The sequence below is a fragment of the Hippopotamus amphibius genome, chromosome 3 (assembly GCF_030028045.1).
Source record: "Hippopotamus amphibius kiboko isolate mHipAmp2 chromosome 3, mHipAmp2.hap2, whole genome shotgun sequence".
NCBI lineage: Eukaryota > Metazoa > Chordata > Mammalia > Artiodactyla > Hippopotamidae > Hippopotamus > Hippopotamus amphibius.
In genome coordinates this window covers 110475755-110490983 of record NC_080188.1, presented here as the reverse complement: position 1 = coordinate 110490983, position 15229 = coordinate 110475755, and the positions used below count along the sequence as shown (strand labels likewise).

The following is a 15229-nucleotide window of genomic DNA, read 5'->3' as shown; positions in this document are numbered from 1 at the left end:
AGCAAATGAAAAGTTAATTTATTTATATCAATCAAAATGAAGAAGAAAATCTTTGACTACTTTAATCACTGTGAAATGTTATATGTAAATTTATTTTTTTTCAGTTTTTTTACCAATCAACATTGAGATTCCACAAAACAAATACTAACTTGCATAAATTCAACCCAGTATGAACAACATACCATATTTACTCATCTAAAACAAAATCAAACTATCATTCATTTTCAAACTTTCATATTTTAACAGAGAAACAAAAATGCATGCACACACACACACATTCATATAAATAGAAGTGTTTATATCAAAGATATGTTTATTACTCCTTTTCCCACCTCTATTTTTAATGAACAAGTCAGGTTAAAATCTAAAAGGCTGGAAATATTAAATTCTGTTGATCCCACTTGTTGGAAACATTTCTTCTTGGCTGGTCAAGAGACATGAGCTTTGCCACTAGGCCACTCGTGCATGTAAGTAATAATAATATGGAAGGCAGTAATCTATTTCTACATAAAAATTTATTGAAATATATGTAATGTCTCCAAAAATACTGAAAATAATATAGACCAAGAATAGTAACATCATATTGTCCATCATTCTGAAATCAGAGATATGTTCATTGTGTCTGAGTTTAATACACAATCTTAAATCATGATTCTTAAATAACTCAACAAGCATAATCACTTTTATGCTCAGTTGAATATTTATTTTACAAATATAAGGTGGTATATTCCAGCTTTTTCTTTGATTTAGGTGTTGCTTTCATATCATAGTGACCTGTAATGATCTCTAAGCTCATGAGTGACTGCTGAGATAAAGTGGTGAAGGTTCACACAATCCACATACCGCATAGAAGACCTCCAAATTGAGTATCAAACTTTGTCAAAATCCTATCCTAGACAGTTTAACTTTTGTCAACAGCATAGCAATAAAACTTCTCTGAGCTATTTTCTAAGGACAAATAATATAAAATATATAATATACTATAATAAATCCTTTCTGATTTACAGATTATATTTTTCCTGAGTGTCAAGAAAAAAAACAACTTTGATTTCACATTTTTTTTATCACTTCTGGGGCATTTTAGAAGAAGAAAATGGATGGAGAAAATTGCCCTTCCTTGAATGAATTCCTTCTCTTAGTGATTAGTGATAACACTGTTATCAAAGTGACCCTATGTTCCATGTTTCTAGTTGTTTATCTCATTATTCTTATTGCAAATTTTGGGATGATCATTTTACTAAGCATAGATTCCCAGCTTCACACGCCAGTGTATTTCTTCCTCAGCCACATCTCCTTCAGTGACCTCTGCTAATCCACGGCAATTAGACCCAAGATGTTGGCAGACTTCATTGCCAAGAACAAGTCATCCTCTTCCTTGACTCTGCTCTACAGTTGTTGATCTTCTGTACATTTATGGATTCTGAGTGTCTATTGCTGGCAGTGATGGCCTATGATTGGTACAAGGTCATCAGCAACTCCTTGTTCCATGCAGTCAGCATGTCCAGCAGAGTGTTCTCCCTGCTCATGGCTGGGGTTAACATAATGGGAATAATGGATGCTTTATTTTTTTTTCTTTTTTTTTTCTTAAGAACTTTTATTGAGATACAGTTAACATACAATAAACTGCATACATTTAGAGTGTACAATTTGGTATCCCAATCTCCCAATTCATTCTGCTGGACACATTTCTATGTGAGATGATGGAGAACCAGTAGCTTGGGCGAGGGAGAGTATAGTCAGTAAAAGCGCAAGCTCTGAATTCAGACCTAAATTCAAATCTAGACTGTGTGACAGTAAGCCAGTTACCTAATCTCTCCAAGTTTCCAAAACAATCTAAACATGATAAATACATCTAATCTACCCCATGGGTTATAAAGGTATAAGCAGCATGGTCCACTTCACTAACTCAGGATAAACACATGGCCAAGTCTCTTTTCACTTAGAGTTAATAACTCAAGCACCCAGATACCTGCAAAGACTATTTCCAAAGGCCACATTCTGAGGTTCCAGTGGACATGAATTTGGGGGACACTATTCAACCCACTACAGGGTCTCTTGATAGCAAAGCTTGAAGACCAATTTCCCAAATTTCAAATCTCTGAAACAAGAGCTCTCCTCCCCCTTCCTCCAAGAAAGTCCACTGGGCTCCCTATGTAGATTTTTCTTATATCCTCCCTCCCAGTCAGAGATAGCAAACAGGTCTTCTTATATTTCCAATGTTTCACTTAATAAGAACAATCTGCCCAAAGAGTCTTACGAGACCCCTCTTAGAGTTTAGAAGAAAGGGGCATAATTTTTAATCTCACTTCTTGTGCTAAGTATGTACCATGTCTGGCACATGGATGGCCCTCAATTATTGGCAATTATTTATTTTCCCTGAAAGTAACCAAAAAATGCCCTGAAGATATGGAGCATCAGAATAAAGCTTACTTTGCTGGAGGCAAAATATCTGCCCTCTTTAATTTCTAGGGCAATTTGAGTGGAACTCTCAATGCAGCCTGGCAGGCTCTGTAACCTTCATATAACATCTAGATATATTTTATATATGGTTGGCTCATCGATCAGACTAATGATCATGTGCTTCAGAGCTGATAGTACGAACATTTCAGGGCTCTTGCTAGTGCTAAACTAGGATAGACAGAATGTGTTCAGAGTGGAGAGAAGTGAGGTATCGATACCTAGCAAGGGCCTTTGTCTCATGAAGACCATATCTTCGCATCTGCAGGTTCTATGCAACCTCAGGCTGGTTGTAGCAGCAGCATCGTGGGGTCCTTCCAAAATCAGCACCACCTCTAGTTACTTTATGAACTTCATCTTCCACTCTTTTCTTCCTTTTTCCCTTAGCATTTCCTTCACTCTGTTTCTTTCCAGTACTTCCCTTGTGCCCTGAGAAGAGCAATAAAATAATAGCTACTATCCTTCAAGACAGCCAGAGGAATCTTCCTGAGCTGTTGCTTTCACTCCTTGAGAACATACTGGAACACAGCTCTGAGGCGCAAGATGAGCGTCTATAAAATCTCATCCATTTACATCCTAGGCATAAGGAAAGGTCAGACCTCTTCATGACATTGGGGAAGACAAATTTTTCTTAGGCAGGACACAAAAAACACTACCTCACTGAGAACACTGTCTCGCCTTTAAAATGGAAAATTGCATACTCGGTAGGTCGCGGAGCTAGGTCGAAGCTCACCCTCGGGATAACTTCCCATGGATGCTTTAATTAATACAATATTAATATCCTGCTTGTGTTACTGTGGGTCTAATGAGATTAACCATTTCTTTTGTGATGGCCCACCTCACCTTTTGCTATCTTGCTCAGACACACAGGTCAGTGAGTTAGTGATATTTACCATTTTTGGCTTCATGGAACTCATTACCTTTCCAGGTCCTTTTGTGTTTTATTGTTACATCATCCTAGCAGAGATGAAGATCCACTCTGCTGATGGGAGGTTCAAAGCTTTCTCCACCTGAACCTCCCACCTAACTGTGGTTGCAATTTTCCATGGAACTCTACTCTTCATATATTTCCTGCTGAGTTCTTCCTACTCTCTAGATCAAGACAAAATGAACTTATTGTTTTATACCCTTGTGATTCCCATGTCAAATTCTGTGATTTATAGCCTGTGGAACAAGAATGTGAAAGAGGCTCTGGAGAAACTTAAAAATAAAAAGTGTTCCATTGAAAAGTTGTAGGTACATGTTTTTCTTCCACTCTTACATTATGATTTAACTCAAAATTGTTTTGACTAATGTGGTGTGATCAATATTTTTTATTATGTTCAAGCCGTTCCAAAATATGTTATTTTCTGTTTACTCCATGCTTCATTTTATGTCTTGAATTTATATTTTTTAATCCCTATTTGTGGAAAAATTCTGGACTCTTAAATTGCCAAGTTTTTTTTTCTTCAATATTTCATTTGTGTATTAATATAATTTTGTAACAGTCATTAAGTGTTTTCTAAGTACTTGTTGCACTTCTCTGTACTCTGAATTTCAAAGTGAACCCAGTAGTTTTTATACTAATTAATCGTATCTCCTAATGGAAGTGATAGATATTAATCAGATAATTATATAAATTATAATTAACTATAATTATGTCATAATGTAAAAAGACTGAACACCATAAACCCAAAGTGCATTGTTCAAATATAGTGAAGGAAGTTAAAAATTGCTTCCTGAGAATGAACACAGCTATTTTGGTATCTAAAAGATAAGTAGGAATTAACTGAGAGATGCAAGTCAGCAGAGAAAGCATCCTGTGCAGAGCAATTAGAGAGACCCTGAAGTGGACAAAATTCTGTTAGAGTTCTGCCATCCACAACCCAGTCACTTCTTCCAGGGGGCTTTCCTTCCCTCCAGCAAGCTCTAAGCTTGTTTCACTAACTGCTCTGTGCCTCACATCACTGCTGCTTCTGTTACTCTGTTTTCTAAATTATCTTCAATGTGGGTTTAATGAACACCCTGGTTTTAAGGACCGTGCATTCTATCTCTTTACCCAAGCATCAGCGTAACATGTAGGCAGACTAAAAGAGATAGAGATAAACCAAAAAGGTTAATTATTATTGAAAGTTTATTCATATGAAGCAAAAGAAAAAAATTACCTAGGTTCTTGTATGTGCCTTAAACAAATATTTTTTGTCTTATATCCAAGTACATAAATTGGTTGTGATACTAAAAGTAATGGGAAGTTAAAGACATACACATAAATTTTTTGAAAAATAATTAAACCAAAGAGGTATTTTCTGGATATTTAGAAGATATTTAAAAGCTTTGCATACCTCTGCTCTAGTTTGCTGGCAATTAAATCACTGGAAGTGGGCATGCATTTGAAGGACCATGCAAGAATCAAGAGCACTCTTGAACGTTTGCTACAATAAAACAAGCCAAAATTCATTCAGGACCTAAGGCTATCTAGGTGCCATTGTAAAATGCCTTTGATTGAAAACATTGTAGATTGCCAGGAAAGCCCAAGTAGGACAATGAGACGTCAGGGTAATAGTCTTTCTGGGATTCTAAGATCTGGTAGGGGGATGTATAGAGGTAGAAAAGAAATAGGGGATGCTTCTTTTAGTTATAATATTTCCTCAACCCGTTTGAATTTTATTCTTTTTTGAAATTTTATCTACCTTCTAGATACTACATTGAACAGAAGAATGACAGGAGTGAAACTGATTCAGACTAAAGCCTCACACAGAGATGGGTGTCAGTCTCAGAAGTATAGAGATATCTAGCTAGCTCTCCTAAAAAATAGCTGTAACATGTCTAAAATCAGATTTCATCTTCATTTAGCTCCTATAAGCAAATCTACGTCTAATGAGTGAACTAAAGTAAAGGAAATGTTGCATATTAAATGAGGAATTTTAAGCTCAATGAAAGGGCGTCTTAACTTGATTGATTCATAAAATGTATAAGATGCCTGTGCCTAAATGTAGAATGTGGAGGATAAATAAGCATTTAATGGAAACACTAGAGAATCTGTGATTCAGTTAGGGGCTTGAGTTAATGACCTGTAAGAGACTTCTGGCTTGATTTTCCATACTATTGATTCTGAAATTTTTTACTTCTTGGTCTGGGTTCTTTAAAAAAAAATGTTTATCTGTATAGTTATTATTGAAGTATTCTGTATATGTACATTACACAGCAAAAACATTTTCCAAAACCAAAGTCTGTTTACCATTAGATTATAAGAAACTTCAGAATTTTCTTATTATAAATTTTTATTCCTAGAATGCCGAGACCAGCTCGGCGACTTGAGGTGAGTGACGGGTGCCGCAAGCTTGAAGAAGACACAGACACAGACTGAAGAGAAAAGTGGGACCGGGGGGCTCAAGACCTCTCAGATCAAGAGCCCTGCTGACTCATCCCAGGTTGCTTTTATTGAGTTCGTGGGCTAACATTCTCAGGTTACACTCATAAACAATCAAGGGCCTCACATGACTGAGGCAATTATCTTTGTTTACTTCCTGGGTCCGAGTTGAGCAGGTGTGGATCTGAGCTGGGGGTGGAGAGCAAAACAGCCCTGGGGGCAGGAGACCTCTCTCAGATATTGGGGGTCTGTGCCCCACCCGTGTTGGCCCCTCTGCGACTGTGCCTGTCTTAGGTTGTTCCTCCCTTGAGGAATCTTACCCGTCTCTGGCTAACCAGTCATCCTCCAGGGCCAAACAGGGTGATATAAGGAAGGCTCTATGCACCACCCCTGTTGGCCCCTCTGCGGCTGTGCCTGTCTTAGGTTGTTCCTCCTCTGAGGAATCTTACCTGTCTTTGGCTAACCAGCCATCCCTCAGGACCAAACAGGGTGATATTAATCTCCACGCCCCGCACCCTCAGCTCCTCCACTGCTCAAGCAGGACATTCTGAATCCCATCGCTCGGCCCACATACTTCAACATTTTCAATGTTTCAAAAAGGTTCCGGAATGTCTTCCCACACTAGAAATTCTTTATAAAAAAAGTCCAGGACATTTTTATAAAATAAATAGTTCAGGGCTTCCTAGGTGGCGCAGTGGTTAAGAATCCACCTGCCAATGCAGGGGACACAGGTTCGATCCCTGCTCCAGGAAGATCCCACATGCCACGGAGCAACTAAGTCTGTGTGCCAAAAAAAATAAAATAAAATAAATAAATAAATAAATAGTTCAACTTTCATAGATCACTAGTGAATACTTATCTCTTTTGCTATTAAAAATTCAAAGATGTTTTACTTAACCCATGAGCACTCCTAATATAGTTTTTACCAACAATGAGGCTTAACGAACCTTGGCTTTCCTTGGTACCATTGTCATCCACTGAACTTAAACATATTGACTCATGACTTAGGGCCATAAAACTATTTTCTAAAGGCAGGTGTTTATACATAAACAGTTGCCTACAAAGTATTACCGAAGAGGACAATTAGAAACTTTCATTCAACTAAAAATAACTCCATGCTTGTTCTGCTTTTGTGAAATATGCTTGCTACACCGAAAAGGAAAAACAAAAACAGGATAATCTAGCAATCAAATGTAACCATAGGATGTTTTGCTAAATATGGAATGCTCTGCACCTGCTCTTGTAAGTTTCTGTTTGGAGACTTCCCTGCTCTGTAAACCAAATAACCAATCTAGCAATGCTAACTGTAAGCATGTGCACAGACCCCTATAAAAGTAAATCTCACCCTGAGCCCGGGGCCCAGAACTTTGGAGCAATAGCTCATCTGAGGCTGACAGATTAATAAACCTGGGTTCTCCAACACTCAGAGTGTGGTGATTGGTTTCTCCTGGGACTGATTTCTGCACCATTACAAATAGAGGTACAGTGGCACAGGGGAAGTCATGTAGACACAGATTTTTTTCTCACTTGCTTGTCTCCCGTGTATTAAATTCCAAGTACGTAAATTTCTTCCATGTTTTAAGAAAGTTAACTTCAATTTAATCTAAAACCCTTTAGGAAGCTAATTATCCAAAGTTTTTAATAATGTAGTCACTACAGCTTATTCGCTCATAATGGAGGGTAATTATACTAAATAGTCTGCAGGGGCAGTCACATTCAGGAAGCTAAATTTAGGTCCTATCTCAACAGAGTGAAACCCTAAGAGATTTGTCATCCCTGGAGACAGAGAAGCCCCTGATGGAAAAAGTGATTTTGGAAAGGAGTCATAATAAAGTAAGCAAGGAAAAACTCCATCATTCAAATATGTAACCACAGAAGTAGATAATGGTAGTAAAGCTCTTGGGTGACACAAATGCATTAGCACTTTCAGTTAAACATGTGGCAAATTATTATAATTATTTACCTTGAGCTTGACCTCAACGATATCTCCTATAACAGCAAATGAAGTATATTTGTATAGATATCATCATTCAAATAATTGCAACAAAGCAACAATAAATATATCACTAAGACACCCTTTACCATACATCAACTACTTTATTTTAATGATTTTAGCCTACAGTGTGTTCTAGTTTTATAAGACTCCAAAAAATAGCTAAGTCTTTGTCTAGTTCTCAGTGAGATTTCAGAAGAAATAAATCCCCTGGAATATTTGTAAACATACACTGGCTTATATTTATCACTTCATAAAATACTTTGCATACACACAAATTTGCATTTACCTGTTATGTGGTAAAGAAATAAATTGCAACAAGGCAGAACACAGAGTAGGAAAGTATTATTGTATGTTACATTCAGCAGTAGAATTTGATGAATACCTAGGAATTTGTGCTTGTCAACATCCTGAAATGATTTGTATTATCACTCAGAACATGGCTGATAAACTATCTATCCCCTAAGGCTGCCATGTTGCACAACTTCAGGGGAGACATTTTACTTATTTTCTTGTGCTCTCTGGAATTATGCATTTGATACATTTACGCATTGGAATACGATTACCACCGTATCTTTAGCTAACACCTGCATCAGTCACATAATTATTGTTTATTTTTTGTGGCAAGATCATTTTAGACCTAGTCTTTTAGCAAATTTCAAGGATGTAGTATGGCATTGTAACACATAGTAGTACAGCATAATCACAATGCTCTGCTTTAGATCTCCAGAACTATTTCATCTTATAACTACAAGTTTACACACTTTAACCAACATCTCCTCAATTCCCCCACCCCCGGCTCCTGGTACCCACCATTCTCTACTCTGTTTCTATGATTTTGGCACACAAAAGCTATTTTGGAAACAAATGGACCTAGGCTTATTTTTGCTTTTTTTTTCTTGAAAGCAGTATCACAGCACCCTTTTTTTTTTTCTTATAAAAGATCATCCTTGTTCACATGAACTATATTAGTACAAAGAGCCTTCAAAGGCTCTTTATTTCTAACTTTCATTGAACATCTACCAGCCTTATAGCAGCAGAGATAGTCAACATCTGCCAGCATAAAAACAGGAAAATATTTAATAAACATTTTCTGAGTCATTGCTGATGGAAATCTTACACTAAGGATTGTAGGAATATACAAAGACACATACAGGAATGCCTCAGAGATATTGCAGTTTCCGTTCCAGAACACCGTGATAAAGTGAATATCACAACAAAGCAAGTCACAGGAAATTTCTGGTTTCCTAGTACTTGTGAAAGTTACATTTACACTATACTGTATTCTATTAATTGTGCAATAGCACTGTCTAAAAAAAGAAAACAATGTACATAGCTTAGTTAAAATGTACTTTATTGCTAAAAAGTGCTAATCATCACCTGAGACTTCAGCAAGCTGTAGTAGTAACATTAAGAATCACTGATCATTCCAATAAAATCACAGATTGCATATCAAATATACTACCATGAGACAGTTTGAAAATTGTGAGAATTATCAAAATGTAATACAGAGACATGAAGTGAGCAAATTCTGTTAGAAAAACAACACTGATAGATTCTCTTGATGCAGGGTTGCCACAAACCTTCAATTTGTAAAAAACACAATAATCTGCAAAACACAATAAAGTGAAGCACAATAAAATGAGGTCTGCCTGTATATAGGTAAATTTCATAAACCTGTAAAGAGTATACAACTTGTGATGGATGTTATACACATGAAGGAGAGCAGAATATGCCACCCCAAAATGCACCTCTTTGGCATATTAATTATTTTGAAATAGAAGTGGAAAAAGGACACTCTGATCCTCCTTCACACCCCTGAAAGCAGGAAATAAATCTCCCATGTGAAAGTTCCCCTCTCTGTGCCAGAGGGTAGAAGACATTCATATCCCCAGAAACAAGGAAGTTAGAGCCAATAAGTCTGTGTTTTAACTTATTTACTAATTACTAACCTAACCTTAAACCCCTTTGTCTTGTCAATTCTCCACACATTTATTCTTTCCTTGTCTAAAAGGAATGAAAGCTGACTGCTGTGGTCACTTTGAATCTCATTCTTTTTATGGGAACTCCATATGTAGAAATTAAATTTATTTTTCTCCTGTTACTCTGTCTTATGTCAATTTAATAATTAGGCTAGTCATAAAACTTAGAAAAAAAGAAGGAAAAAGTTTTCTGTAGCGACATAATAAAAAATCATTGAAATACGGGTGATTAACAGGTACTTGGCAGAAAGGATTCAGCCAATGACTAATGGAAAAACCAATGCATAAGATTATCATGTCTCTAAATGAGAAGTGAAGGAGATCTTTCAAAATGGAAGAGACTGGATCGACAATGAAAAGATGAAAGTCATTAGTACAGGACCTAGTTTAACTTCATCAGACATCTAGTTTCACTGGAGAAGAGGGTAGATTTGTTGCAGGAAAGACAGTGGGGCGAAAGAAGATGCTCACATCACAGGTCACATCCAAGTCCCTGGGACAGCCGCCAAGTGTGGGTTCTTGACTTCGAGCAGGAAAGAATTCAAGAGTGAGCCATAAGAAAGAGAAAGAAGGTTTATTCAGGGAGAAACACACTCCATACACAGAGTGTGGACCATCTCAGAAGGTGAGAGTGGTACCAGGTACCGGGTTGTCAGTTTTAATAGGGGTGGGTAACTTCATAGCCTAATGAATGGGAGGAGTATTTCAGATATTTTGGGGCAGTGGTGGGGACTTCCAGGAATTGGGCCACTGCCCACTTTTTGAACTTTATGGTCGGCCTTGGAACTATCATGGCTCCTGTAGGTGTACCATTTAGCATGCTGCTGTGTTACAAAGAGCATAGAGGCTCGAGGTTTAGTGTAAGTCAACTCTGCCCACCATCTTGGACCTATTTGGTTCTAATTAGTTTCTGTTCTGTCCTCAAGCTACGTGATTCTTTTAAAGATTGTGTCCAGCACCCTTCCTATCTCAGATTTACAGTAGCCATAAAGCATAGCATTAAAATAAATTCTGGTAATTTTCTGACATTGATCAATTTGGTAAAAAGAGTGAAGAATTAAAAGTTCAGCCCTTGCTAAATTTGTTGTGAATTCACAGGGGAAAATATAGAACTAGGGATCTAATTAATCATGCTCTCATAACATGAAAATGTTAAGGCCGAGGTTTTAGAGATTTAACTCCCAACAGCCACTAGATAGAAATAAAATGCAATCTACCTATTGTATATGTACCAGTAAGAAAGAACAGAAAAAATTGCTCATTGCAGGTAGGTTTCTAAATGGCTAAATTTAAAGATTATGTGAGGGAGATGCAGGGGAATCTTACTTTTGTGGAAAAGTGAGAAATCAAGTACTGAGAATTTGTAAATGAATTATTTTAAACCTTCTTACTCAGTTAAATAAACACTGTAATCTAGTAATCAATGATATTTACTTGTTACACCTGTGTGAATTACACAAACCTCATTTGTAATTTGTAGAAGGATATTAAAGATTTTGTTTATTTATACTTTAATTGAGGTTGATAAGCAAACCATTACTTTTTTATCACTATGCAAGTGATATCATTGTACATGTAAATTTGCTCTTGTCTTTTTCAAATAATAGTAGAGATAACACATTACAAATACCAATATATGTAAATCCAAGTCCATACCATATTTATAGTATCCAAATGTCATAATATTTAAGTATAGAAAAAATAAAAATCAGACCACCACCCACATTCCAGTTTTTATACATCAACACACACACACACATACGTAATGTGTATACACAAATGTAAGAAACAAAAGTCTATATTTCTCAGAAACAATGATTGTTCATTTTCCCATTATCCTTTGAATGGAAAAGTCAACTTAAAATCCAAAGGTATGCTTATTTACCTATTATAGTATGTTCCATTTCTTTTAAGTACTTTTTGGTTTTCAAGAAATTAATCTTGGAAAGGTCAGTTATCCAATTGGCTATAAATCCTGTAGCAAATGAGTGATGAAAAGTGATAGACTAGTTCTATAAAACTTGTTTCATATATCTGTAGACACTAAAGATGCTATACATCAAAAATAGTGCCATAATAATTTTTATTTATTAACTTACATGTAATATCATTGTCAGTGATAGGTCAATTATTTTTCTCTTAATAAAGCAATAAATTTAAGTTTCTTTCCAATCTCCATCTTAGTGTGCCAATGTTTTCATATTTTGCTATTTATTTTATGCATTAATTGAAGTATTCTGACTTATTAGTGTTTAGAATGCAATTTTGTACTTCTAGGAGAATTGCATGTAATGCTGAATGCAGTTGTTTTGTTACTAATGAATTATATAACATAGTGAAAATGAGAAACATTAATCAACTAATCTTACAAATAATAAATTATATGTCATCTTGAAGAAAAATACAAGATACCCTAATTTCAAGCAAAACATCTTAATCTAGAAGGCAGAGAAGGAATGATTATTTTCAGATCTAAATGGTGAGTAGAGAAGAAAAGGATGATGGGGAGAAGAAAGATTCTAGACTGAGGTGCTGGGAATTAGAGATGCTTAGGTAGACAGGATAATGCCTTCTTAGAGAATGTGAAGTCCAACAGGGGACAAATAAAAGAGCAAGCTGGAGGGTTCTGATAAAGTGCACCATTTTGCTGAAATTTTCAACTCAGTCACTTCCACTCAGCTTTTCTTCCCATTTTCCCTCTTCATAGTCCTGTTTGAAACCTCCTTTGTGCATTATAAGTAATACTCTTCTCAAGGGATCACTTTATCTCTCTCTCTGTGATTAAGCTATTGCCTCCAATATGAGACTGTGAACATTTGCTTAAAGACATCCTATCCTCCCATTAACTGCACCATGACTGGGACACAAAATGGGAAAACACATAAATAATTAAAAAAACAACATTCCTAGTAATATTTTGAGTTTTTATTAGGTATTAGGCAAAACAAACTAAATGAGGATATGATATGTGCCTTGTATATATACATTGTATAGCTTTTAAGAAATTACATACAATGGCATGGTTACAAAGAAAATGAATCTACAAAGACTTTCATATTAATTTCATAGGAAGTAAAAAGTATGATCCTGTGTACTTTCTTGATGTACCCTGCATCATCTGCTTCTGCTCAAGTATTCTGTCAAATTCTAGAAACAGCTTGTTGAGAATACATGGAAATGGCTGGGTATTTGAAAGATCCAATGGCATTCTTGATTATCCTTTAGAATTGTAATTGCAAATGTCCTTATGTGAAAGAATTTCAGAAGGGAAGTAAAGCCCAAGAGGCTCACTGCTAGTGAAGATGACATCTGTGGGAAACAGTGAGAGATTAGGGGTAAATATGGTGGTAGAAAGAGTCATTGGTTACTGCTATTTTAAAGAAAAAATTGTTTTAAAGATTTCTACCTGTATCATATTTTCTCAATTTACCCATGCTCTTGTTAATCTTTCTTAATAGAAAAAATATATCAGAAAACATGGTTTGAAATATATTAAAGCCCCAAAAATGGGAAGGTCAGTGGATTGCTGCTATTCAGAAGTTATAGACATACCATCTTCCTTCCATTTTACATAGGACAGTGATATTATGTAAAGATTGATTTGATCTGTTTACCGACCCCTATAATCACATTCAGTGAGTGGAAACTAACAAGAATAAAATTTTAATACAACAAATAAGGTATCTGAAGCTCAATAACTGAATGTCTAAAAATGGAAGAAACCAATTTGATTAATTAGAGGCTTCATCTCTCTGATTATGCGATTAGAGGATAAAAAGTCACTTACTAGAACTGCTGCATAGTAAAATTATGACTTAAATAGAAACTTGGGGTTGATGGCCTGACCTAAACCTTCCTTACTGGGATTCTACAGAAACTGGGAAAACATAGTATCAAAAGCTTTGATCTACCTAGCTTACCTACTTCAAGACTCACCATTCCCTTCCACTCTATATCTCTACATCACACTGTTCTTACACACACATCTGGGACTGATGGAAAATATTATTGTCCAAGCATAATATCCCCAATGACTTTGTGCCATGGGTGACTTATTAGGAATGTTTCTATAACAAAATCTCTTTCATTTAGTCTTGACACTGAAAATTATAAAGATAATAATGACATAGTGATGGTATATTTGGGCATAAGTATAACATAGTGAACAGACAGATACATACTGGTAGTAGGTTGCAGAATTACCTTTGTTAAAACACTACAGGTGTAAAGCTCAAAGACTCCAGTACATGGGATGCCCTGTGCTAAAGTTAGAAGCAGCAACTTTTAACTTCTCAGAAATTCCTCTCCAGAAATTTGCTATGAACCAGGTACCCATTGCAACTCTAAATCACTTGTGTTGTTTACCAACTCACTCTTCCTTACTAGCCCTCAGTCCTTTCTCTGTAAAAGAAAGCCTCATACTATGTTATCTAGAGAAGGTCCCTTAGAAGGTCCCTTCCGGTTGCCACAACCTGCTTCTATACATCTATGATCCACTACTGTGTAAATCTATCCCCACTACTGGAGATATTAAATTAAAAAAAACACAAACAACACAAAAACAAAAAGAAAACAAAACAAAACAGAGCAGCTTCATCATCATACAAAAGAACTATGTTGCATCTATCAGCGAGGAATTGAGTTGTAGAAGACCAAATACTTTAAACCCAACACCTTTAACCTGCCTCCAATTTGGCACTCAGGCTTTACTAGAAACGGTTATACAACTTTATTAGCATTCTTAGATATTCTTATAAAATTAATAAAACATGCAACTTTCACAGATGATTTTATTAAATGATTATATTTTATGTTCCTAAAAAGTACTACCTTGCTTATAGAACAGAGAGGATTTAAGAACCCAAGACACTGCTTTGCTTGTTTCAGACAACAGAATGACCCAGTAAACCTAGTGTTTTTGGTTCCATGGTCATGCACTGAATTTATATGATAATGATTCATGCCTCAGGTATAGACAATCATTTTCTGAATGAAGGAGAGTGAAAGTAAACAGTTGCCTGTGTAATTATGTTTATGGACACCAGTGATAACAGAAAAGCCATGCAGATGTTTTTCCTCACTTTTGTCTCTAAAGTCTTAAATTCAACCTTATATCTTCCCCTCAACTATTCTCTATCAACACACAAACCTTTGGGAAGTAATGTATCACCCAACTTTCAGCGATGCACGACTACCCATACTTTGAATTTTAATGGGGATGGGAGTTAGACTACAAAGTCTGGAGGGGCAGCCGTGTATATGAAATTAGCTCGCATCCTGCCTAACAAGTGTAGCTTGAAGGAACTGGCATCCTTGGAGACAGGGAAGCCCCTGAAGGAAAACCAAGTATGGAAAGGCATCAGAAGAGTGTGGTCAAGGATGTCTCTCTCCCTTGAATACGCCTCAAAGAAGAAGAGAATGGTAGCAAAGTCTTAGATACCACAAATG

At 36.2% G+C, this 15229-nt stretch overlaps 1 pseudogene; it reads left to right on the top strand.

Moving 5' to 3' along the window:
- The first annotated feature begins 1090 nt into the window (after positions 1-1090).
- LOC130848642 (olfactory receptor-like protein OLF2) lies at positions 1091-5182 on the top strand (annotated as a pseudogene).
- The last annotated feature ends 10047 nt before the right edge of the window (positions 5183-15229 follow it).